The sequence below is a fragment of the Anopheles arabiensis genome, chromosome 3, assembly GCF_016920715.1.
Source record: "Anopheles arabiensis isolate DONGOLA chromosome 3, AaraD3, whole genome shotgun sequence".
In the NCBI taxonomy this organism is placed as follows: Eukaryota; Metazoa; Arthropoda; class Insecta; order Diptera; family Culicidae; genus Anopheles; species Anopheles arabiensis.
In genome coordinates, this window is record NC_053518.1 from 82,570,561 (window position 1) to 82,593,673 (window position 23,113).

Genomic DNA, 23,113 nt, shown 5'->3' on the forward strand with positions numbered 1-23,113 from the left:
AATAATTAATATAACATAATCGCTAAAAGAAACGAAAGAAAGAAGTGATGAGAAACATTCAATAACTTAAAAGAAAGGAGAAAAAAAGTAAAAATTAACCCTTAGGGGACGTAAAGAATAGAGCGGAATAATTTTCCAAATGAAATGTTTCAAAAAAGTAAGTTGAAAGTTGTAATAAAAAAATCAAATAAAATCAAATTACCCATAGATATCAAATAGAAAGCTGTACCAAAGCATTTATAAATAAATAAATAACATATATTTAATGACACAGTAAACAGATAAACTTAGCTTAAAGTGAACCAAAAGAATAAAAAAAAGAAAGAAAGAAAAGCGAATAGCAAAACGAAATGTAAAACTGCGAAAGTTTATGAAAACTAACAGATAACTATTATTAATATGAATATGATTGTGCGATGTAACACTGAAACTACAGCAGTAAAGTAAATAATAAAAATAAACCACTTAACAACAACAACTTAAATATAAAAAAATAAATCCGAAAACTATGTATGACAATCAACAAAATGGAAAACTCGCACATGGCTCAACAGAAGATCCATTACCTTCTAACATACAATCATCCACAACTTCTTCGCAGAGCGACAAAAAAAACAACTACCGGACAAGCTTACACTTACACACACGCTTACACGCCAGCACATGCATGCTGGGAATGGCGAGAGCGTTAAAAGCTCGAATATGTCACCATAAACGAGCATCACCGCGCGGTGGAAAAATGTAATCTCATCTCATTTCCACCGCAAACGATGTATCACATGATCATGTCCTTGTGTGTGTGTGTGTGTGGCCCTCCACTGCAACGATGATACGGATTCTGCCGCTTGCCGGGTACGGTGGTGGTACACATTAATCGCCTTGATGGGCCGGGGAAAGGAGAAAGACGACGTGCTGGCGATGTTGATGTGAAATGAGTTTTGACTCGTTTTGCGTATCGTTCGGGATGATGCTCTTCTGCCAGAATTCCCTTCCCTAGCCTGGAGTGGAATGTTTTGCAGCGCCATGCAGCTCTCATCACCACCGTAGTGTGTGACGACGTGTTTTGAGATAGAGATGAGCATCGCGTCATTTTTTCTTCCTTCCTCTTGTTGGCTCCATATTTGATGGAATGTTGGATAGAAATAATTCACAAAAAAAAAAGAATGAAAGAAATGGCACACATAATGGATGGGGATGAAACCATAAATTGATGACAGATTCATGACGTGGCCGCGCGCTGCTGTAAAGAAGCAGGTTTTGCCAAGGGTTTGTCTAATGATAGACGAGCCTGGCTTGCAGTAAACGAGCGCGAGCGAAAGTGATCAAACGATCATAGTGGCAGCTCGCTGCTAATCTCGCATGGGAAATAGATTTTTAAACGGATTTGTGTGCAGTTTTGGTTAATGTTTTGGTGATTTACAGCGCGCGGAAGTGAGAGCAAGGGAAGCCAGCACTCATGCAATGTTGGTTTAACACTTTCAAAAGATATAACGAAATGACACTTTAAATTGGATTTTTTTTTAAATGAAACAAAATATCATAAACATTCAAAAGTGTAGGGGAAAATGTAACAGCATACAAAATAAATGAAATTAGTTTGGACTTATCTTTAAAGTAAACTACAGATATTCAAATAATAGAAAACAGTTAACAAACTGAATCTGTACATTATTAACTGAATCGTAAGTTTTTTCATCATTTTTATCTTTTGCTTATGTTGTATAACATTCTAACTTTTATACCTAACTAACTTCTGTTTGCAATAATTCGTAAGAAGTCGTCTTGTATGTTATGTTGTTGTATCATTGTATTAAACTTACCCTTTACAAGCTACTGCTCTTTAGAAACGGAACCCTGCATCGTCGTCACTTATAATAAAAAGAAAAGTTTCGTTCGCATGGCAGCGGTGGGATTCGAACCCACGCCACCGAAGTGACTGGTGCCTTAAACCAGCGCCTTAGACCGCTCGGCCACGCTACCTCGGTGCGTGTGGTGCGTCTATAATCGATCCGCAGCATCGTGCCGTTTCGTCTTTGTGTGAGCGTCTTACGCGCATAACTAACCCCCACCGGTCGGAGTAGCATTCTTCATCCCTCTTTTACATCGCATAGAACCATTCTTCGTCAAACATTCGGGTGGAAGTAAATGCCCTCATACACACACACACACATTCAACTTTAAAGCTATCTGCCCCAACGTTCTGCGCTTGATACGGTTCGGTACTTCGAAGTTGTTTGTTTCAACCAGCGGTTGGAATGCTGGAGCAAGCACACACGTACAAACAAACCTGCCCCTCCCTTACGAGGACCCACACACCCAGTACGGCATCATTACACGTAACAAACGGCGACGAGCGGACCCCCGATGGGGGATGGTATGGTAGTGTTTATCAATAAACAAGCACTCCAATTATCGAAGGTTCTCGCCCGCGTGTGGATTAAACAACCGAACACGTTGAAAACTTGCACTTTGTGCGTGTGTGTGTGTGTTTGTGTGAAGCTGAGAATGATTGAATATGCTCCATAGGGTGCAAAAGAGAGGGAGAGAGAGATAGCGTGAAGTATTATGTATACAGCACGAGCAGCATGGACCACACTGTAGATGATGTTTAACTAAGCTCTTATCACCCGTCTGGGTGGTGGACGATGTTGTCCAGCCAAAAGGGAGGGACGGAAGAAAGAAGCTCTCCAAACACCCCCTCTCCTTCCCAAGATAGCCATTATGCAAGTTGGTTCCACCACGTGCTGTACCATTCGCGCTTATCTGCACTTTACTCTATGCCGTTCTGTTCTGTTCGGGTTCCGTTTGTTGTTCTCTTCCGCAATTATGTACACAAATACAGACACCCACCCACCCGGCACTGATAAATGGTTCAATGTAAGGCAATAAGCATCTCTTCTATCCAGCTCTCTCGCTGTATCTCTCTTTCCCTCTAGTGTAAACGATCTCCTTCCCAATTAAAGCACCAAGTTTGTTGATGTGTAAGCAGCAGCAGCATCATCGGCGCAAAACGTGCTGCACCGGCATTATTGCATAATTTCGAATGCTCTCGCGCACTGGTTCGATACCATTTCTCTATATGGATCTGCGGATATTCGAAACCACCGGATTATTGGGTAGGATGGAGATGGTGGATGGGGATGGAAGATGCCATGCAAATAGGTAAAATGCATAATGAAGTCATTTTCTATCGTGATGCACAACAACATGGCGCATCACAAAGTTCACCTGAGAGGGCAAGGGGAGAGGGGGTGTTTGGTTCGTACATCCTCGTTTTACAGCATTTTTGTTTTGTTTTTTTTTTTTTTTGGAACAGGTAATGATAATATTGAAAATGTAGTATTTGTGTACGTGAACGTTGAGGTTAATGATAATCACGGTTCGCACCACAATCGCGTTGATCGGGCGAGCGTTAAAAGCAGAGACTTAATTTATTTACCGGTGCGCTGGAAACATCATCATTTCACACGGGGCCAGCTTTTGTGCTACTATTGAGTTTTAAGTGGGTTTAATTGCGTGTCTGCAATATGAGAAGTTTAGTGGTTGAGGAAATGTTTGCTCTGAACAGTACATGAGATTTTAATTTAAATCATTTCAATATTGCAGGCACTTTTGATGTGCTGTATTGATGTTGTTTTGTATGTTTCATGCAGTATTTTTATATTCATGTTTCTTATTTATATTTTTGTTTTTTTTTCCTATGAAATTATGTGATGTTGCTTAAAAGTCGTATGATGTATAATATTTGCCATTTACATCTACTTATTCGATGTTTGCACATTACATTCTATAATTCTGTTGAAAAATTAAATTCCACGCAGGAATTTGTTAACTCACTTAGAAAAAAGAAAAGAATAAGAAGCACAATCGAACGCACAACAAAGAGATAAACAAAAAGAAAGACAATAGAAAACAAACAAATAAAAGGAGAGTGTAGAAAGAACAGCTCCAATCAAATCAACTGAGGTTTTGAGAAATTGAAATTCATTAGCTCACAATGGGTAAATTGCAAAATAAAAACTATTTTAACTATTTAAATCGAATAAATTGCGTGTATCTCGTGTAATATAAATTATCTTCATTTGAATGTTATCGTTCTCTTGTTTGTTTTGCTCTTTTTTTTGTTCGTATGTATCTATTTTACTTCGTATTTCGTTACTGGCATTGTCAACTGTTTTTATTTATTATGGATATATTTTATAAAATGTGTTATATGATCTTTTTAACATTAATTATTTGTCTCCTTAGGTTTTAAAATTATTTTAAACTTTTATCTAAAGATTCTCCAATAATTTTTATTATTCAACATATGTTACAAGTGTTTTGAGGAAATCTCTTGTCGATATGTTTGTTCAATCCTGTTGGTTAGTAAAATACTTCAAATATCCTAATTTGCATCTGTGAAACTTCAACATTCCGTAGCTTGTTTCATTTGCAAAACACACATAACAACGATCGCGCAATGGTGAGCCGTGGAACAACAGCGGCTAATCCCTTTTGCGTGATTGCAGTCTTTCATTTAAATAAACGTGCTCTCTCATGTCCGATCGGATTAAGGTGGCGTGAGCATTGGCAAACGAGAACACATTGCACTGCGTCATCATCACTCAGGGGGCGCACATCATTCGGCGTACGATGATAATCCTCCTGCATGCATGCTGCTGCAAAACATCCTCCATCCCCTCGCAATAGGTAAGATAATCCTGCCAAAATGAATCGAATTCTTCCCGCACAATGAGGGACTGGGGCTGAGGGGTATCTCGCGCGTGCATTAAAACCAAAAGCCCTCTCCCCTTTCCTCCTCCCCGAACTCGTGCTGTTTGGAAAACAAAACGGTACGAAAAATAATGAAATAACCGGAGTTCAATTTTCATCGCATCATGCCCTGCTCTCCTCTGGGAGGGAGAGGGGGGTGACGGGAGTACAAAACAACAGCGCGATGCGCTTTTGTGTGCCACAACAAAAGCTCCATTGTGTTATGTATGTGTTGGGGCAGCACAGCACGCCATTATTGTTAGTCGTCCCATCCCCGTAGCCGTGGACACACATGCGCTCAAAACACGTGCAAAATGAGCGGTCGCGCGCGATAATGGTTGGGGCGGATGGATTTCGCGATGAATTTAAATAAGCGATTAATTGTGATACAAATTCGCTGTGCGCCGTTGCGCCGTCATCCCACACCCCAAATCACAGAGCCCAACGGGAGAATAAAACAACTCGGGGAATGGGCAACTCTCAACTGTCAAAGCAAACTTGACAGCTGCTGTATGGTGGAGCTGCTGGGACAGAAAGTGCATGGAGATGAAATTAGATCATCTATCTCGTGTTTGTGTGTGTGAGTGAGGTGGTGTTTCGTGCACGGCCATGTGGTTGCTCGGATCATGCAGTTCCAGTGTGGTGGAGAGACAGATTGGCGTGTTTTGTTGCATGTTGGCGCACCACCAGCACCGCACCGCTTCTTTCCTCTAGCGCGATGCGTTTACTACGATCGCATAATGAGGATTGATTACACAGTGTGGTACTAGCCTAGCGCTTGGCTTTTTGTGAGGGATAGGTTGAATTTGACAGTTGCTAGATGCTAAATGCTGGATGCGGTTGTGCTGTGGTGTGAGTAATGGGAGTCTATTATTGTTGTCTATTCCAGTGCTCGGCTTGGATGGATTGAGCCAACATATTTAAAATAGATTGCACAAAGGGATAGGATGGTATTACAAAGGAATTCCCTTTTCTTGGATTATTTGTATCTTTTCTTTAACTCATAAAAGCAATTCTACATATTTTTAGATAGATTTTAGACGATGACATGATGATGGCCATTATCATAGTCATGGAATTTAGATGAAATGTGATGCTATTTTAATATGATGTCGTATAATACGCTGTATTCACAAAACAATTTATCTTTTAAGAGTCTGAGAAAGCATACCTAGCAACTAGTTAGAAGTGGTTTGTCAGGCTTACAAGAGAATTGTTCATAAGGAAATCGTTAAGGATGGATAATAAGAATCGTAGCTTGATGAAAATCCTGCATAAGCGTTTCAAGAAGTCGCAAGGACACATGAGGAGTCTCAGTAAATTATTATCAATCGATTTAAAGCAGTTAAAGTGTAAGCTGAATACCTAATCAGGGCCCTAGATATTAATTATTATTCGTACGAGCACCGAATGTTACTATGGATGGCTCATGTATTGGCTTAAATTGATCTTAAATAGTACCTCAAGTTGGCTTTAAGCACTGGTTTTGCATAAAAATAATATTGTACCTTGCGAAACTTATTCTGCATTTAATAGGGAGTTTTGACTAGTGGTGGGAGCTCGGAATCGGACCTACCCGATTCCGATTTCGTGTTCGGAATCAATTCCGGAGCCGATTCCGATCATGGAATCGATTCCGATTCCGGAGCCGATTTCGGAGTCGATTCCGGAGCCGATTCCGGAGCCGATTCCGGAGCCGATTCCGGAGCCGATTCCGGAGCCGATTCCGGAGCCAATTCCAGAGAAGATTCTGGAGCCGATTTCGGAGCCGATTCCGGAGCCGATTCCGGAGTTGGCTCCGGAGCCGATTCCGGTGTTGACTCCGGAGCGAAATCAGTCCGGGAATCTCCATGAGAATGGATCTTTTACAAGTAAATTTGGATTTTTGCGGTTATCAATACGTAGTACCCAAACGTCTTTTTTTATGGCGATGCCGAAACTGACTCCGTTTGGTAGCTGATTCTAATTTATGAGCCATTTCTGATTCCGGAGCCGACTTCGATTCCGGAGTCGATTCCAGAGTCGATTCCGGAACCGATTCCGATTCCGGAGCCGATTCCGGATTCGATTCCGGAGTCAATTCCGGAACCGATTCTTATTCCGGAACCGATTCCGGAGTCGATTCCGGAACCGATTCCTATTCCGGAGCCGATTCCGGAGTCGATTCCGGAAACTGATTCCGGACCTACTATCCGGAATCGATTCCAGAAAACTGCGGAGCTAGCCGGAATCGATTCCGACAAAAACTTCATTTTTCCCATCACTAGTTTTGACACAACAATTTTTAATTTCAACAACCTTCTTCAATGTTAGAATAATCTGGTTATGAAAAATACGAATAATCTGGTTATGACTCTTTGGATTTTGTGAAATTTTGATTAAAAATTCTCAAAAATATGTTTTTTTTTGTCTAAATCCCCCCTTTGGGAGAATTCCTTCCGGTTGAAAACCGCTGAGTTAGAATGATTAAAAGTGTGGGGATTTGGTTGCCATATGAGCTGAACTTAAGAGACGATCAAAGTCATTACTTCGCCAGTGAATATCCATATAGGAAGCATCTCTAATAAAAAGCAATAAGAAATATTGATAAAAACTAATAACTAATAAATAACTACTGTTTTACCAATAAGATTCAAATCTGATCTCTTATTGGTGAAAACCATGATGATCTTATTGGTGAAAACCAATATCCTGGTAATTTGGATAACCATTGGTACTGGTTATCCAATTAAATCAATTAAAAACACAATGAATAAATATGTATTGCTCAAAATTGATTTTTAGCAAGGTGTGACTATATAGCGATACAATTAGTCTAGAACTCAATTCAAGAAAGTAATTAATGAATGTAAAAATATATGATTTACAGTTTAACAATGCTTTACTCACGTCTGTTGGCATTCTGCTTACAGCAATAGCATTCTTGGTACAGGCTGCCCTTATCTTTCCGGAATGAAATATACTCTATTCTCCTTTCGTTAAAAACACCGTTTTAATCAATAGGAACTGTAATTGCTAATTCGTGTACCTTCTGCAAACCTCTTCAGCTCCTATACCATACCCTGCGTCAGTGCATGATACACATTATAATATCTTAAGTACCAATCGGGTTGCCATCTTATATATGAAACAAATGTCACCAGAAACTCCCGTTTTGTTCACAGCACACACGTAAAACACACCATCCAGAAGTTTCCAAACTCGATTTCGATCGTACGCTCTTCTCTACCGTGCGCTATTAATTGCCCATGGAGGAAGGAGATACGAAATCCTTCGAGCACATAGGTATAAATGGGTACGGTTACACCTTCTGTTTCGTTTCTCAAGTAATCTTTTGATAGGTAATACATTTTCTCATCCACCAGGCCCATCACTTCCACCAGACAAATGCCGAATACGCGCGCGTACGTTTCAAAGGACATGCTTCCGTCGCCCATGTTATACACCTTGCGTTTTTAATTGCGTCGGCATCTTTGGAAAGACATTTTCCGTATCCAATTCGTACCCTGCACGGGCTCTCCCGAGACTGTTTTCCGTTGGGAAGTTCGGATGGGTGAGGGGTCCGGGATGCACATTTAAGCGACCACACGTATCACCAAAGACATTTGCTGAAACAACAGAGGGTGTGTGGGTTGTGTAAGATTTTAAGCTCATTTGAATTGTTGTGGCAGAAGTAATTTGCCATTATTGCCATTATTCGAGTTTTGCCGAGTGGTGGTTGGACGAATTTTATCGCTCACCTGCATATCTGTCTTGCGGATGGACAGTAGTAGAGCGAGAAAAACAAAACGTGCCATTGAGAAGATGGTCCCACCTTTCCAAGTATCTTCCAACGGAAACGATACCAAACGATAACGATGATGATGCTTACGCTGTTCGTTTTCGCTGTTGCCGAATGTACACCACCAGAAAGGGAAGCTGCCTTTTATGTTCCAAGATCTAAGTCGTTTGAAGGGCTGGAGCTGTGCCGGTGTCAGGCACTGCTGATACTAAGCACCGTAACAACGTAGCAGTTTAATGGTTATTGATACACGGCAAAAGGGCGGAGCTGCTGCCGTTTAGCTCTAGTGCTTGTGTGTGTGGTACGGTTTTAATCCATTATGGTGCTCTGTTTGTTTTAATGTTTTCTTTTCTGTGAGCAGTAAATCGAAGGTATTTATTTTATAGACAGCAAGCTCCAATAGTCTAACCTCACTGTGTGTTGCCTTCTAACGTTCTTCGACTGACCAACTTCGACGTTGTGGTCAGTTGTGGATGCTCCCGGAGAGCAGTAGGGGAATGATTTACGAGCGCCATCTAGCGGGGGCTCGAAAAACGGCCCAAAAACGAAGTTCTTCTCTCCAGTGTTTCCAGGGATTAGCATTCGGCCGAGATTCCCTGGCCGTGCCGGCGTTGGGAAGTAAATTCCACCCCGTTAAAGTAGGATGAAATTAAATGAGCGAACCAAAAAAACCCTCCGAAACGATCACGGGTGTGGGATTTGGGCGGTGAGGGATCGGGATGGTACGCCACCATGTAACCACGTACATATACACACCGAGTCCAAAGTCGTCGCATTTATTGTGATTACCTTAATGAGTCCGTATTATCTATCGTAAATTATTTTATGACTACCTATTAATGCCATCCACTGCCGTTCTGTTTCCCGAACGGTTTCTTTTAGGCTTCGCGTTGCTGTGTTCCTTGCACCGACTTCTTCACATTGCCGGGGAGAAGGTTCCCGGGTGCTTCGATCCACCGGAGCATTGTGGTCTTCTTTAGATCGTTTGCAGTTCCAGGCAACCAATTAGCCATCGGAAGCGTTATGGAACCGTACATACGCTGCATGACGTTCCTCGTCGCCGCCCGTTCAGGGCAATAAAAACCTCATCGGATCGGTTTCGGGGGCGACCGATGTGTTTTCGATTTTCGGCAAAAGTAATCGAGAATCAATTCCTTAATTAATGCAATCGTCGTTTTGCTCTCTCCACTGCAGCAGATAGGCCACATTTTGCTCGCTGCTAGTGGGCCTCTAGGTGGGCGTGATTATTGCGCCGTTGTGGTGAGTCATCGCTGCAATTGTGGATTGAATTGGGAACCAATTTTCTCTCTTGTTGCTCTTCCAACTATGTTACGATGTGCCGGTATACGTCATTGCGCGATAAGGTATGATTGCGATTGCAAGAGGGAAGGGATTTACTATCGACAGAGCGGCTTAGCGAGATGCTAATTGCAGGTGAAGCGAAGATTAGGGTTGGCTCTACCGGGGCGCTATAATCGTCAGAAAGCATCAACGGGTTCTATGGTGTAATGGTTAGCACTTTGGACTCTGAATCCAACGATCCGAGTTCAAATCTCGGTAGAACCTCTTCCGTAAGCAATCTTTTTTATGTAGGTAAAGTATTGCAGCATTGGTGCAATATTGGTTTGTAATAATTAATGTATTGTTGTAGCAAACATTAACACCATTAAATGCTCATTTGCCTTCAAGAAAGATGATCATTGATCTCATCTACCATAGAAATCATACAAGTAAGTGGCAAAATAAAGAATTACGTTAAAATGTGTTCAATTACTTATCATTATTTGTAGTCCCCTGAGTTGTCAAATTATCTCAATTGTTTTACATACTAGCTAAGCTTTGCAAGGCAAACGATCGTTAATATTTAAAATGGTTACTGTAAGTGTCTGAATTATCAAGAATCAAGCATTAAATTAATTTTCTGACAAGTTTAACATCATCAGTAAAATTCCATTTCAACACTATGAATGAATGTAAGTGAAGAAAAATAAATTGGAGAATATACTCACGAGTTTGAAACACTCGTGCTCTTGGTGTTGAGGTATCTTGAAAACCTGTGTAGTACCCCAGGTAGTACCCAAGGTACGCAGTACCTCTTTATACGTGGTTTCGGCTAATCTAAATTTGACAGTTCTTTAAGCAAATTGTACTAATTAGACATGTTATTTGTCAAATGGAAAATAAATTCCCTTTTGGTCGAATTCCATACATATGTCATGAAGATATAAAATTTAAATCCTTAATAAGAATCAGATTCATATCAAATAAGAAATTAAGAGACTAAACCCTATCATTACATGCTAAATTACACGAAAATTAGTGTTATTTTGACTGGAGATAGGGAAATTCGAGATACGTGGTTTATCTTAGTCCAAATTAATAGCGTATTTCGGAGATATCCAGTAATTAGGAATGAATCAAATTGCAACGGTAAATAAACGAGTTTGAAGAAGAATGTCATAATTCTGGCACAGCAAAGGAATATTTTGTACTTTATAGCAGAGACCTATAGAAAAATAACTTGAATTATATTTTACATTTAAAATTTAAGGGCTCTAAGGTGTTGTCTCTGCAAGATGAATTGTTTCTTTAAGATAGACATTTAAACGGTTCCGTGATGTCCCATAAAATGTGTCCCTCGTAGATTATTCCTTTCCTAACGCGAATTTCTTAAAGTTGTACATGCGTTTTGGCGACCTACATTCACCAACACTTAATGTCAATCATATTTCAACACTGGATGGTTTGTATACTCCATACCAATAAGTTGAATTAGTTTCTCTCAGAAGAATTCGTTGAAGATTCATAGTAGAGAGGTACTTCACTGTATTTTCAAGCTTTATTGGAATGTTCAATAATTTATTCCTCCTCATCTGCAAAAACGATTAAATAATTGACGTCAATTTCTTGAAATTTTCTACTAAAAATTTCATCTTCAAGCGACTAAAGTGTTTCTAGACATTCTAGACATAATTACCCGTTTATTTCTTTAATGGTTTATTTCTCGAGCATCCTTCATCATGGTCGTAAGAGCTATTGCACTTGATCGCTACTTTCAAAACAATAATGGCTGCATTTCAATATGGTTGCCGGTATGGTGCAAGAAAAAAGAAAGAAACAACAAACCTTAACATCAAGCGTTTGTGCAATAAATTGATAATCCCTCGGTCGTACCACCATTCGCAATCTGGTTCGGGGCACGCTCACAGTTCAGGGACACGGGGGGCTGTCGTACAGTGACGATTGCTGCCCGGTTGGTTGGTTTGTTGGTCGGTTTTTGCTTCCGCTCTATACTCACTACTCTGGCAGTCGCGACGATGATAACCGGTTACAGAAGTTTTCAGACCGGCAGGCAGGAGCAATCTACACCCGAACCGATTCGAACCGGTATCACCAATCGTACCAAAGCCTGATAACACGTTTAAAGGGAAAAGAGCAAAGTCGTTTAGCAGTAAAATATGGCCGAGCAATGGATGGTTTGATTAGTGTATAAGGGCTTTTTTTTTTGCAAATGCTCTCGAGGGTCAGCCGAGGAGGTCGCAATCGCAAGACAATAAAGGATTCCTCCACATCCGTCCATGGGTCGCGTCAGACGATTACGTCAGTGCGATTGAATTAGAATTGCTCGCTTTAATGGCCACTGATAACGGTGAGGAGTGGGAATCGTTTATTGGAGTTATGTGCTTTACAGGAATGGCAATTGAGAGTTTGCGCCTGTTTCAATGCAAAATGCAATGTATGAATCTAAAATAATGAGCAACTGTAACGCACCTTTTCATCATTCTTGAACAGAGCGTCCTACAATACTTATCATCGTTTTCAGTTTTTTGCGTCACAGACTCCTTCAAAGCTGTTGTTTGTTAACAATATCTGGCTTATTCTTGACATGTTTTGTGCTGCGTTTGCATCCCACCACACGACACGAGGCTTGCCAAATTTGACCCGGCGTGTTTGCGATAATGCAAGAATTTCGGCGCAAAAATATGACGCAACCGAGGGATCGTGTTGAATCAGTTGACTATCAAGCCAATTATTCGCCCGGCGAGTGGCACTTCTGGTTCTCTCTCTCGAGTCAAGTGTGCACGGCATTCTATTCCTGGTTCGATACGGGCTCTACGGCGGAGGTCGGGATTTGCGTTGGGTTCGCGGCAATCGTAGGATGAAGAAATCAAGAAGAGCGTTGTAGCAGTATTTTTGTAATGTTGTGGTCGCGAGTTTGTTTTTAATTTCTTCTTAGCGTGGAACATGCTTTTCCACCGCGATAGGTGAGCAGCAGAGCTGCCGCGAATTGAAATGCCAGCTGTTTCCGTGGTGTAGTGGTTATCACATCCGCCTAACACGCGGAAGGCCCCCGGTTCGATCCCGGGCGGAAACAAGAGAACCTTTTTGTGTTGTGTCTTTTGTTCAAAAGGCAGCAAAAAGTCTGTGATGAAGAAATTTTTCACCGGAAGGTAATTGTTTGAAGCTATAATAATGATTTTTAGTTTCGATTTCCAACTTGAAAAACATTATTCAACGCTTGCGATATGTTTTTCAACAGCTCTGTCGTTCAATATACATGACAGCTGTTGAAGTACATCGCCCGATCGTTGAGTAATGCCGTAAAAATTGTAAATTGATCCGAAAAACATATTAAAAGCCATAATACTATATGAATTATACAATTTAATTGTAAAATGAATAAAGCAACTACATAAATCTTACAGTCCTACTGGAAAAAAACTACATCTAAAACTAAACATAAAGAACAATACCAAATAAATGAAGCATTACACAAAAACATTCTAAAAAACAAAGGCAAAATCAAGAATTAATTATTACGATTATTATTATAACCATAAAGAATAATATAACAAATACAAGTCTAACAACATTGTTCGTGTTTAATGTTCATCTACATTACATTTGTTGTTCTTTGGATAAAAGACAAAGTTATAATAGACATAATAAAACAACAAAAATACTATCAATATATAATAACAAAGAATTAACCAATCATCAATAAATAAAAGAAGCTCTATCCCTTATCAAATAAGCTAAGGTTGCATGAAAAATATAAAAAAGTCGTTACAGCAATATGGAAGACAGGAAATGAAAAAAAAACGTATGAAACAAATAAAAACGTGAGAAGGGAATGAAAGTTGACAGAGTAATAAAATAACGATAATGGTATTTGTATTTAAAAAGTCAGAAATACTTCAATTTCAATGCTAAGTTATGAAAATGAAAAATGATTATGTACATCGGATAGATAGAAAACTATAAAGAAACAATATATTAATGATCACAAGTAAGACATGAGAAAGCGATCATCAAAACTAATACTAATACGTAAGAAGAACCAAAGATGAAGAAGGAAGAGAATAAAGAGAATAAAAAAGCAGTTGTGTAAACGTAACAAAGCAAAACGAGTCAAATGCAATGTTAAAGAATCTTAAAAAATAGAATTTTACAGGTACACACCAACAAATGAAAAAGGTTAAAACTATCGTAAAAAATCACTTTTTCAAGCATGAGATCCTTTACATCACTTCCGTGTCTCTGTCAAAGTGTAATACTTTTAGCATCACTAGAACTTTACTTTTATCATTACATCTTATTCACTCAAGGACAAGCTCAAATCCACCGTGTCCTTCTGGATAAGTAGATACGAAAACAGAGCTACAAAAACAAGACAATTCACAGTTCTTTCGCCAAGCACTTTGTCACCCAACCGTGCACGGCTAAGCTTACCTATTGTTAATCAAAGACAAACCTCCTTTCCCTTTTCTACACAGGCGTACGCGAAAACAAAGCGCACAGTTGTCGCAACATACCACCGAACAAGAGGAAAATCCTGTCCAGCGGGCTAATACACACGATTCCGCTGGAGGGTAGGGAAGACTGCAACGCGACCAACCCAAAATGTCACCCCGAGCTGAGGTCGCTAAAATCAACACACACACACACACATGCTGGATTCCAGCTGGCAATACATGTCCTCCGTTCACCTGGCCAGGATGGCGCGATCCTGCTGTTAAGCAATGTAAGTGGTTGCACGTCCTTTTACGAAACACAAAAGGGTGCTGCTAGTGGTTTGGTGTGTAATTGGGCTTGATTAAACGTTTTGCTATACACAAAGGTTGGGCGCGCCCGCCCCAGTGGCCCAACAACGGTGATGAGATGGTCCCCGAACTACGCGCAATGGATCCGCTCGTCCGGAACTAATCATACCAAGCATAGATTTGATGTAACTATTTTGTGCGCACAATGTTGATTCAAGAGTTTCTTTGCTTTCCTTTTTCCCGTTTTTTCTTCTTTCTGATTAGCAATATTACGCAGTTAGCGGCCGAGAAAAAAGCCAAGGCGCACACCTTTGTTGGCTTTATACAGAGTTCTCTCGTTTTCTGGGAGTCGTCATGGGCGCTAGCATTTTAATAGCACGCATGTTTATTTATGCTTCCCCGTTTTGCCGGATTGCGTACGGGGAGATCAGGTTCCAATTTTTCGGCTCCTGCATCCTGGGCAAATGACGACAGGCGTGCGAAAGGGAGGAATAAAAATGTCAATTAAAATCATGCAAGAATGTTGCCAAGGTAACGGGGGGTTTAAGCTCACCACACACACACACACACACGCCGCCATTCGTGGAAGGAAGATGCGTCGTGGTTTGCCGTGGTTCCCTCCGTTCTTTTGCAGGATTTGCGCCCCATGCCAAACGGTGCTGGAAAGCCACATCAATAGGAATTGGTTTATTCGTCGCCCCGAAAGATGGCTTCACGGTGGCCGTGTATGGCCAGGTGTGTAGGGAGAGAGACAGAGAGTTAATCACCCTCCGTCATCGATGATGCGCGGCTTTGCGAACGCGTGTTTCCCTGCAGATCCCATACCGACACAACCCAGGGCAGTGAGCAAACAGGAACGGCACCGGCTTCCCATTCGCTCCCTCTGGTTGGTAGAGGTTTACCGAAAGGATTAGCGCTCCAACGCTCGCTTCAAAGGCTTGCTGCGTAACTGCTACCGTTGCACGATTGCGATGTATGAAGGAGAAATGGGGATTTTCTGCTGCGCTGTGCTGCGCTCTGTTGCTCATTTTACGTTGCCCAGGGAAACCGTTTGCCGGGCGTACTAGCGCGCGTGAGCTTCTTAGTGTGTGCATTTCCTTTACAGACAGGGGAGGGGAGAAGAAATTAATCCTGCCCATAGCGCACCAAGCACCACCACCGCTGATGGATGAGTTTTGACTTGCTGTAGCTGTACCGCTTTTCGGGGTATACGATGATGAGAGCGGCTGGTGATGGGATTACGGTGTGATGAATCATTTGCTACATTGCTGATGAAGTGTGTGTGTGTTGGTCTTAGATCATATTTTTCCTAGCTGGGAGTTGATTTGCGGCATGTTGCGAAAATTATAAAATTGGTTTTGCTTTCTGATTTTTCTGAATTTTTTTTAATCCCCAAACGAAGAGAAGTAAGTTTAAGTACACAACAACGGTGTATTATCTCGTGTAGAGATTGACGCTGTTGTTATGAAGCTGTTCTTCTTGGCGGATTCTTCTCAGTAGAATTAAAGGGAAATCTTGGTTACTTGGTCTTGGTGATCAGTGTGGCAATAATTAAAACGGTGCTGCTCAACCGTTTTGATGCTTTGAACATTGATAAACCGCTTTATTGGAAGTGTTAAAAGGATTTTTGTTTATTTTAGAAATCTGATTTCTTGATGTTTTTGGATATAGTTGATATAAGATGTAATATTTTCCCATTTTTTCATTAGCATATTGCTTTCATTTTATTTGAAAATATAGTATAATGCAAGTATAGTGCAAGAAAACAATCAACATATGCTTGATGCTCATTGCTAATACTGCTAATCAATGAAAGTGCGTCATGATTTGCCGAACACGACGTGCGATTGATTAAGTCACACCCGATACTCTGACTGACAAACTGAGTTTAATGCCGACGCAAGCATAATCATGATTTTTTTTTCTGGCTGTGAACAGTGTTATCAAATGCCATTATTTTAGTCACCAACACTCATGACTGAAAGGAAGCTCAAAGCAAATCACGTACACAACTGAGATGATCAGTGACGATACTCTAACAGTTGGAGAATCAATCACATGCTTGGTGACATTTTGACTAGCACCCAACTCTTGGTCACTCACTTGGTCACAACATTCTTGGCATGTCGTCCCAAGCAACAAAATGAGCATGTTTGCTTGCTCCGTCTGGTTTGATGATCTGTCGGGTCAAACAGAGCGAAAATACATGCTCAGTTTGATGCTTGGAACCAATCCCACGCACCGCATATCTCCCGTGACTATCGTGATGATCACCGGCAGAAAATGTCGCAACCAAGTGACTGACCAAGAGTTGGTTGCATAAAATGTCACCAAGCATATGATGGTTGCACCAACTGCTTGAGTCTCACTTCTGATCATCACAGTAGAGCTTGTGACTCTGACATTAATTTGTTTCAATGGAAATTATCATGACTATATCAGTGACATTTTGCAGAACTGATAACAGCAACAAAAAAATTTATAACATAGTGACTGATTAAGCGTTTGTTGCTTAAAAATCACCATGCATGTATTGGACCCACCATCATGTATTGGTTTGAGCATCACCTCTAATTATCATAGTTGAGTACGTGACGCTGACACGGAATTTGTTTCAGTCAGAATTTTTTATAACATTGACATTTTGCGGCACTGGTCCCAGTATTGCAGGGTTTTTTTTTAACAGTTTAAACCATTGAGAAAAAATAATAAGAATGATAAAGGAATGATGGAATGATTGTTAAACAGCATAAATGATGCAAATCTTCATAAAAAATGAAGTAAATAACATATAACATGTAAAATATAAAATAACACATACCACGTACATTCCAACATCTAGGACATATAGCGGAGTTGGACAAACAAGTATATGATTAACAAAGAAAACACTTGAAACAAGTAACAAATCAATGATGAAGATCAAACTTGTCGAAGAAAACAACCTAAAATTACCAGAAATTAATTGAAAAAATAGTAAAAACATCTTATTCAACGACCAAAAAAAAACGAGCATGTAAAACCTACGAAGAACCATCTAAACAACCAAACCGCATGGGCGCGTTGACGTTCCGTGCGACTGACAGTGCGCCTATTTGCTCACCGTATTACCTTCATTCAAACAGTGCCATTATCCACAATATCTCGCAGGGGCGCATAAGAGACGACGGCCGCACGGGGGACCAAACTTCTGGACAGGAAAGTGAGCAATTTCTTTACCAAGCGACATTAATATGCACGCAACACGACCAGCAGCAATCACTTGGATACAGGATTGCCAATTGCCTACGGTTGACAGTTTCCCTTCCCCGATGCACGAGAGATAGAGAGTGTATCACCAATTGACGTGCCAGTAAATGATGACGTGCGCCCGCTGCACAAACGAAATTGTCCCCTGAGTGGAGAGAAAAAAGCAAGCCGAGAACGATTAAACAAACAAGCAATTTATCGTACTAGCTGCTAAACAAACAGGCAACACCATTACTGGTTCTCCAGTGAAGCGAAAAGGGTGAGGGGACGGAAAAACGGGAACAGAAGCATAAAAAAACACGAAAATGAAACATGACAATAGAAGTAGGCAGCGCTTTTGACTGAAAATCAGTTTGACGTGAGAAGAAGGAAAAAAATGGGAAAAAGCGAAGGACTGTCACACTTTGTTTGTGTCCCGTTTTTTGTTGTTGTTGCTTTGTTTAAGATCCTAAGGGCTATGACCGTTTGTGTGTTGTGCTCTACCAATTTCTTCAGCCTGTGATGCTCCCGCGACTGTTCAAACCTTAGCGCCGAAGGTTAGTAGTGTTTATTTTTGTAATTGAATAATTTGGAAATTGTATTACAGGATGATTGGTTGGCTCGGAGCGATGTGTTTTCTTCTTCTTCATTTTTCTCCTCTCTCCAAACGGTGCCTTCCAATATGGATGTATACATAAGACACATCTAATTCAATTGCAGTGGTGTGTCGGTCCTCGGTCCTTGGGCTGTCGTCGTTGGCGATCCTGCTGCGAAGTGGAAGGGCCACAGCACAGCCATAACAACGCATCGGTACAGCAAAATATGACACTCTACAATGGGGACCACGCGGGACCACCTCGAGGCGACACACCGAAGAAAGCCATCAACATGCTAATTTAGTTGTTGCTCCAAACAGTGTTGTTTGGAGTCACCACCGCCGGGCCTGCCTGCCTGCCGGGGCGAAGACGTTACCGTCAGAGCAGCCACAGCGCGCTCCCCGAGCGTGCTATGTCCATTATTGATCGAGGGCGTTATAGCAAGTGCAAGTGTCGCTATTTTTGTGCCAACTCTCTCTGCGCCTTATTATGCTGCTGTTATGCTTGCTTCCTATGCAAGGACGCTCCCCGCCTGTATTTGTGTGCGAGTGTGTTTTCCGTAAATTTAATTACTTGATAGGAGAGAGAGAGAATGCGGGGGCATTCTTTTATTTATTTTTTAATGCGCTTCTCCACCGCTGCAGACATTTGCACTGCAGTGGATTTTCGTTCGTTGTAACTTTAGCATCCCCCCGCCCGTCCGTCGCAATTAAGTAATCCAATCTTCATAAAACGCACCAAGTAATGGGCCCGTCCACTGTGTCCATGGCAGCTTTGCTGTGGGGTGTGAAAAGGAGACAATTTTTGCTCTCTAGTGGTGGAAGAAAAACGCGTAAAAGAAAAAAAAAACCACTCTCACGCCAGGAAAGGCGCGAAAGATTGAGCTGTAAATTTTGCGCCCCTGGTTCGCGCCTTGCTCGCCGCCGCCCACTGCCACATCCACAGCCCCATCGGTGTGAAGGAAATAATGATTGCGAAGTTACGGTCAAGGGGGAAAAAAACGCAGTAGCCGCCTTCACGCGCCATTCACTGGGCCGCCGTTACTTTAAAAAAGAACAGATTCCAGTGGTCCTTGCTAAGTATTGGCATAGCGGAAGGAGGGGCGACGGCGCGCCTATCTGCACTCGATTTGAATGCAACTAATTGCACACTTCAGTGTAATTTCTTTTGCCGCTTTGTACCTAGCCGACCGTTTTTTGTTGTTTCTCTTTCGCTTTTCACAGTAATGAAAGAACAAAGGGCGGAGCGGGTCTTAAGAAAGGACTTAAGAAACAAATTAAGTGGCTTCACGGGAAGGATGCGAGAAAGAGCAAACGTTTCTTTATGCGTTGGACAGAGAAGGAATTATTGGGAACCGGAGAGAGAGAGAGATAGAGAGTGCAAAGAAAAGGTGCAAGGATGCAAAAATATTACTTTTTTTTTACGTTTTGTTTCTCTCTTTGCCGGTGCAATTACTTTGCAAGTGTTTAGGGTTGGAGAAATTGTTCGGTGCCTTTTTTATGCTTATTTCTGATGCAGCGATGAAATATTACTTAAGCGAATGATGATGCAAATAAATTAGTTTCTTTTCTTATCATTTGGTATTTTTAATTCAATTTAATAGTTTCCATACAATTAACATTCATTTTGGATTTGATAAATGTACTAGGAGTTATAGAAATTAGCTCTTATCTATATGAACCTTAAGACAATTGATTATTACCATGAGTATGATGATGATAAGTCCCACCTCTTTCGCCAACATAGGTTTGAGAAGGACGGAAGTATCTTTACGATAATATTACTCTGATAAGTAAATTGAAATATTTTGTACGAGCAAGTGGTGGCATCGGAAAACTCTCAGAGGAGCTGTCCGAGTCATACACACACCCAAGATGACCAACATAGTTTCATCAAGAAAAAAACGGGTCATACTCCATCGAATACAATGGTATTCCCTAGTATCCTTTACGTAGCCCGCCAAGAACCAATAAATGGATCTGACGCACCACTTATCAGGACACAACTGCGACATGCATATGGCCAGTTCCACTAGTGCCAACCGCTGACCCCAGGGTCTCTGGCACCACTGTCAGGCTCTTACTTTCCGAAGCAGGAGAATCTAATTATGAGAAAGAAAACAATAATCAAAGGTAGCTAGAACTAAGAACGAGAATCATAGAATGCTTGAAACTGGGAAGTATCCTGTGGAACATCGTAGAATGATGAGACTGCGGACTAGGATATGATCCGTTTTGTTTTGGACTACTTAGTTTCCTTTGCATTTCCATAACGGCTGTCCCGTGGTACAGTCGTCTACTTGTACGACGTAACAACATGGCAGTCGTGAGTTCTAGCCTAGAATGTAGAGTCCCGAATCAAGGACCTGATTACCCGAGCAGCGTGTGGCATTGAATAAAGTCTCGAAAGCGTTGTATATAGGCTGACATATCCGCGTAGGACGTTACACCAAATAGAAGGAGGAAGACTCCATTGCGTGTAGAACTACGGCTGGAAACTGGAACCTGGAACCCAAGGTCTTACTACCATTTGTGAGAGCCAGGCTGTTTGGAACATTTTTGAAATTAGGTGTTAAAGTTTTTAACAAAAGCGTATTAGTATCCATTAGTAAATTCATATAATTATAATTATTTAAATATATAACATTTAATTTATTTATATTCTATGGACTGTAGAATGTGTCAATGTATTCATCTATATGTAAAATGGTCTTAAAAGTGTAAACACACCTATCATAAACACTATTGCATTCCAAGACAATCAATTTGAGATTTGAAGCATAACATGCACTGAACTCTTAGTAGAAGGTATTTGGTGGGCAAATCATCCATGATTTCTATAGCGGTTATGGTATGATTTAAGTTAATTTGAATGAAAAAACGATTATTTCGAATTATTGTAAGAAACCTTACAAAACAATGGAACTTTGCCATTTAAAACTCAATAAACTGAATGCAAAGCAGAGATGATCATCAGTGCCACCCAATCGAAAGCCACTACCACCAGTAAGTAATTTATTCGACTTTCTACGTCGCATCAGCATAAAACAAACATTAGCCAAGAGATTGCTAGTAGCGCAACGCTAGCAATTGTCAATGAAGCGGCAAAACAGCGTCTGGGAGGAACCTCTGGGCAGGCAGCACCACACATCCTCTACCAAACCGCAGCCACAGAGTGATTGATGAAAATTCGATAACGATAAAACAAATACAATTGCCCCCAAAAATAAACAGAAAAAAAAATGGGAAGGGAAAAATACAAAACAATTCCACCCGCTGGGTGGTGTATGTGTAGCACCCCGTACAAAACAGTACACTCTCATGAGCTCGTTTACGATACGAAACCGTTTGACAATCACCGTTTGTTACGGTGCCTCAACCCCGTAAAAACATTGCGAAGGAAGGTTGGCAGGACACAATTTCAATTAAAATAGGAAAATTCATCACCGTCTTCGTCTTGATGAAGCACCGTTGTAGCACAATCCTCCCTCCCCTGGTTCAATGTGACACGGTCAAAAAAAAAAAAAAACGGACATTCAACCAGAGGACACCAAATCCCCGACTCAACGATGCTACTCGAAGAGTAATAAAAATCCCGTTTGATGCTTGATGCTATTCTCCTACCAAAAAAGGTTTCCCTTTTCCAAACCAAATGCTGTTCTTCAAATGGAGCTTCTTACCGAGGAGCAGGACGTCTAAGCTATTGTCGCCATCATCAGCGCTGAGGCAAACCGTTTCGGAAACCGACAGTTTCTCGATGGGCCGGTGGGGTCCGCCTCTTCCATGTTCGGCGGTGAGCAATTGAATTGATCGAAAAACAACTTATCTCCCCCGGGTTGCCACGGGCTGGGGGGGCAAACAGTAGAAGGCAGGACATGAACTGGCAGTAACCAGAAATCAGCAGCAGTGCCTTGGCTTCCGTCAGCAGCAATGCGCAAACCCATCGGGCGACCGGGACCATCCTACGGTAGAAAAAAGCAGGAAGAAATGGCAATAAAAATATGCAATAAAATTTTATTTTCTCCTTTTCTACCAACGAAAGTGCGAGAGATCGTTCGAGATGGAAACCGTTTTCTTTACTTTTCACGGCCGCTTTCGCATCCACCCCGACCCGACCCCGACCGGCCAACCAGAGCCAACCTGCTACCCCCCCCCCCCTCTCTCTCTCTCTCCGTGGGGAGCAATTCCGGTTGACATTTGTAGCGCCCTGTCACCGAGGGCCATCCATCCATCACTGGCCACTCAACTCTCTGGGTCGCTGTGGGATGCACAACACAAATATCGAGATAAAAAGACTCCTTCACTCTCTCTCCCCCTGCTCCGAGGGAAGAGTTATGATCGAATCAAATCGGTTTTCACAATACTCGCACACAAGCAGACGAGTTCGAATGTCAATTGGAACGTCTTGAGAAGCGAATTTTGCTACACTTCCGCACATTCCGTCCGAGGAATCCGAGGCCAGCCGGCTTTCTGCTGCGTGTGCGTTGGTGTGGAGCTATTCATGTATGAGTTTTCTTTTCCCATTCTTTCCCTTTTTGGGATGAATCCCGTACGATGGGTTGATGATGGTTCTCCAGCACAGAAGGGAACTTTTATGCCCATTCTATTCTGGTCCTGCGCCGCCCGGAAGTTGTGGACGTCGTTTTTTTTTTGCTCGGTCCTGCCATCCTGCCTTCTGATAAGAAGTGTCTCCTCTTTCATTTTCGGATG

General features: G+C 41.5%; 2 long non-coding RNA genes and 3 other non-coding genes across 5 annotated transcripts in view; 2 read left to right on the forward strand and 3 right to left on the reverse strand.

The window, feature by feature from the left end:
• LOC120902780 overlaps window positions 1-23,113 on the reverse strand; it is a 73,693-nt gene that overhangs the window by 1,273 nt on the left and 49,307 nt on the right. The window contains exon 2 of the long non-coding RNA XR_005739481.1: window positions 22,084-22,365. This is a non-coding gene — a long non-coding RNA (uncharacterized LOC120902780). The remainder of the gene's footprint in view (window positions 1-22,083; window positions 22,366-23,113) is intronic.
• Trnal-aag lies at window positions 1,899-1,980 on the reverse strand. Its single transcript has one exon. It is a non-coding gene; the product is annotated as a tRNA-Leu (tRNA).
• Trnaq-cug lies at window positions 10,031-10,102 on the forward strand. The gene has a single exon. It is a non-coding gene; the product is annotated as a tRNA-Gln (tRNA).
• On the reverse strand, window positions 10,973-12,755 carry LOC120902781. Its single transcript, XR_005739482.1, has 3 exons — window positions 12,308-12,755; window positions 11,514-11,945; window positions 10,973-11,409 (listed from the first exon to the last, which is right to left on the reverse strand). It is a non-coding gene; the product is annotated as an uncharacterized LOC120902781 (long non-coding RNA).
• On the forward strand, window positions 12,839-12,911 carry Trnav-aac. The gene has a single exon. It is a non-coding gene; the product is annotated as a tRNA-Val (tRNA).